The sequence below is a fragment of the Condylura cristata genome, unplaced genomic scaffold (genome assembly GCF_000260355.1).
Source record: "Condylura cristata isolate star-nosed mole 26May11 unplaced genomic scaffold, ConCri1.0 scaffold00003, whole genome shotgun sequence".
Classification (NCBI taxonomy): domain Eukaryota; kingdom Metazoa; phylum Chordata; class Mammalia; order Eulipotyphla; family Talpidae; genus Condylura; species Condylura cristata.
In genome coordinates, this window is record NW_004567104.1 from 27810945 (window position 1) to 27815346 (window position 4402).

Consider the following 4402-nt stretch of genomic DNA (forward strand, 5'->3'; position numbering starts at 1 on the left):
TGCAGCCTGAGTTTGATCCCCCACCATGGAGTTAACCCACATATGTGGCACAAGAGTCCTCTCCTGTCTCGCCCAGCTGCTCCTTTCAGCAGTGTATTTTGATAAATCCACCTGTTCTGCTCTCCACTCTGCTCTGGTGAATCTTCTCACCCCCTGCACCTCTGGCCTGTACCCCAGCTCTTGTATGTACAAATAAGTAAAAATAAATCTTTGGTGGGGGGGGACACTTAAGGTCAGAGCAGCTCAAGTGCCTTAGAATTAAGAGGGTAAAGTTCTGGACAGAGTATTTTTTGTTAAATATGTCTTTTTTTTTTTTTAAGATTTATTTATTCATACAGAACTGGGGTACAGGCCAGAGATGCGGAGGGTGAGAGGATTCACCAGAGACAGAGTGGGGAGCAGAACAGGCAGATCGACGAAGTACACTGCTGAGGGGAGCAGCGGGCCGGTCAGGAGAGGTCTGCCACGCCATGTGGTCACCTCCGGGGCAGGCGGGAATCGAACTCATGCGGAAGCGGCTTTAGATTCTCAGTGCTGTGCTTTAACCCGCTGCGCCACCAGGGAGGGCCAAATATGTCTTTTTTAAGTCTAGGCTTTGGTGCTATCCACAACTCTATGAACCCCACCTTAAACTTACCCAAAGGCCACCACAGTTCAGTGAGCTGCTGGCCTCCGCTCTGGCCCTCTGTACTGTGGGCCTCTGAAGCAGCTGCTCACCCTCTCTGGGGATTGAGTACCAGCCACTTGAAAGCATAGATTGCCTGGATCAGTTTCCTCAACCTTTTGGAGTCACAGAAGCTTTGTGATTCTCTTGAAAGCTATGGAACCCTCTCACAGAAGAAAATGATGAATTCATTCATTCATTCCAAAGTCAGTCTTACATGTCAGCTAAAAATGCCATAGACACAACATTTTGAATTTGACTTAAGGGACTTTGTAGGCTCCGGGAGGGTCATTCAGGAACCTGAAAGTAAGAATTCTGGGTTATAAATTTTGCTGGTGTGAGCATATACGGACTCTCATCTAGAAGAACCATAATAGAGATGCTAGTAAGGGATCATGAAACTACCAGTCTGCAGATGCCAGAAAAGGGAGGCAGCTAGGCAGTCATCAGGAAAGTGGTCTCTGGCCGCCACCTTATCCCTGTACGTACCCCCACCCCCCCTTCCCCCCTCCCCCACAGGCAAACACTAGCGCAGACCAAGCCTGGAATGTGCTGTTTCTGGGCACTGGGGCTGCACAGAGCTGGCTGTAGCCCTGGAGAGACAACAAACATCTCTTCTATCCTGGACTTTATTTTTCTCACGGTCTCTGAAAGGGCTGTGATCAGGTGATATGTGTGGGACTGCTCCCTGTACAGGTGCGGAGCAGGTACTGAGGGAGGAGAAAATCCGCCCAGTGTGTGCTTACTCAAGGCTCTTTCAATAGCCCTCCCAGGATAGCTCTTGGCAGGGCAGAAACCACGTCGCTGGCAGGCTGCAGGGAATCCGAGTGTGAGAAAGTCAGTCAAGCGGAGGAAAGGGGGAAAAAAGCTTCAAGTCCTCAGGCAAAATACCTTTTTTCTTCTTCTCTGGATCTCTCTCCTTTCTATAGCTTTAAACAAAACCCACAAACCATTCCGATACCTAGGGACAAAGGGGAGTCTCACTAGAGATGCAGTTATTTGTTTTATGGTTTAAGAGCAAACAGGTGATGCAATAAGACAGAGAAAATCACCTTTCATGGGGGCAGGAGGGGGGTAGGAGACAAACACAGCAGCCCTGGCTGTATTTATGGGACATGATACAGCGGGAAGGGCTCCTTGTGCTCTGCTGGACTCACAGTGGGATCAAAAATTGCCCTCTGCTAATGAACAAGCTTCCATTTTCTCTTTGCTTTGGAAGAGGGGGAAGGATAACTGAAAAATAAGACAAGCCTTCCAAATCCAAATATCTTGAATTGAAGAGCTTCGTTCCCCACTTGCAAAAGCATCAGAGAGCCAATTTGGTGCTATTTTATTGCCCATGTTGAGGATACTGAAAAATAATCTACGAGCACATTTGCAAGAAACTGTCTTTTTGAGTGTTAGGGTGGAGGGGCAAAGATTTCATGGGGTTTTAGGGTTTTGTTTGGGAATTTTGGCCCAGACATATATTTGTGACAATTTTTTTGGTTACTTAATCCCTCTCTATCTAAAAGTGTGTGTGTGTGTGTGTATCTAAGTTATTTGCTCATTTTACCAGTCTGAGCACTCCTAAAGTGGTGGTAAATGAGATGCTGATTAACTCTTTGGACAACAAGTCTGCTTTAAGCACTGCACTGAGACCCTAACTTGACTATATGGGACATTCTCCATGCACCTTCAAGGATTCAAATCCTCAGATGACAGAGTCAGAAACCAAAAAATGGACTCTTATAAGGGACACGTGTTGGCATACCCAACTAGTTAACTGGGTCCCAGCAGTAGCAGACACAGAAAGTGAGAGGGGAAAGTCATTGGCTCTCATAGATTTTAGGGGGTAGTTGGAAAGGGTTAACATGCATCCTTGGGAAGAGCTTAGCTCTTCAGAAGAATCTGGGTCAATATATTTATGCAAGTGTTTTATGTGTTTTTTAAAGATGCTGAGCAGATGCATTTAAAGAAATGTGCAAAGTTTGCATGGCAGAAAGAAGGACAACATAGGCTCATCACCTCTGGTCAGGTAGATTTCAAAGACACAGGGAAACTCCACTTTTTTCAAAAGCAACAGACAATTTTCTGTCATCACCACCTTTCCATCTGTTTAAAATAAGAAAGAAAAATCCTACTTGGTTGGCCCAGGTTGCAGGTTGACAAAGGAGGCATTGTTCATCATTTCTTCAGAACATGATAGGGCACAGCCCACTCTGCAGAGTGTTAAGAAAACACACACACAAAAAAAATCCCAGAGTAGCCTGAGGGGGAAGAGTAAACTAAGCCTGCCATGAGGTAAAGGTTTGGCTGCAGACTTGAGGGCTGTCCTAGAAGGTGAAATGAGACTTGGAAGGTAAATAGGGTCAGAGTCGTTGCAATTTCTTAATCTCCAGGTTGTGGGGAACATTATATTAAAAGATAGGCAAAATAAATAAATAAAAAATAATAATAATAAAAAATAAAAGATAGGCAGGTCTACTGAACTTGGGTCACTACTGGATGTGAGCAGTCAACACCCAGGTGAGCTGGCTCTAGGCAGGTGCTTCCGGGTTGAGCGTCCCTTTACACCTGTCACTCAGGAACCTTCTTTAATGTCTTGAACCTTCTAACTGGGAGCTCTGCCTTCAATCCCTGCAATGGCTTTTCTAAAGGACAATTCTGATGTCCCTTCTCTGCTCCAGAGCATTTCACAACTCTCCACTGTCTTTTAGCAAGATATTTAAGGGTCTTGTGGCAAGACCACAAGCCTCCTCATTCAGTCTCTTCTTATAACTCCTGTCCTGTCCTGGGCCCCTGAAAATGTTCCCTGAATAAGGACCCCAAGTTCCAGGATCTAGGTCTTTAATGTCATGGGTACTCCCACACTCTCCAGCCCCAAGATTCCCATTTCCAATGTTCCAATCTTAGTTTTCAAGATACATGCAATTTATGAGTAATTATCCCAAAACTCCACTGCATTTTACATCTAGGCATTTAACTGTCTCTGTGAACCTAGGTCCTACCAGAAAATATGCTGGAAATAGATGAAAGCTGCACTTCTGAGGTACGTATTGGTGGTGGTCTTCCTCACACAGTAACTGTTTTGCACACCCCTGTACCCTCCGGACGATCAATACTATGCCCCACACACGTGTTCAGTGTTTCTTTTAGGTTCTCCTGACCACTCAGGCCATCATCTCAGCCCTAAGAGAAAGGGTGTAGAGGAATGACCCGCCAACAATCAGAAAAGCAGGGTCTGAGACTGGAAACTCCTTGCAGGCTGCCACTGTATCGCTCATCGCGGTAATCCCTGGGTTTAACACTGTCTGGCAGCGATTGGAGTACGTGTCATAACGAGAAGAAAGGGGCTTGCCCAAGGTCACCCAGAGTCGGGAACCACTGAATCTCAGCCCGGGGGAGATCTGGTGAAATCATTTACAGCGTTATCTCAGTGGGGAGTGAGGGGGAAGGATGGAATGAAGTGTCTGAGAAAGTGTGCCAGGCGTCACTGGCCTCCTCCGAGACTGAGACTGAGGAAGGGCAGTGAGGGGGAGGGGGCGGGGGCGACATCAAACAAGAAGCTCAGTTCCAGGGCTGCAGCAGCCGCCGGAGTCAGGCGGCTGAGAGCGCGGACGGGGTGGGGGAGCGGGGGCTGGGGATCCGGGCTGGAGGGTAGGAGGGAAGGAGGTGGCGGTGGAGGCCGGCAGGCCTGGGCAGTGCGCGTCGCCCGCCCCGCGCGGCAAATCCCCTAGGGAGGCCGCCGCCAGAGCC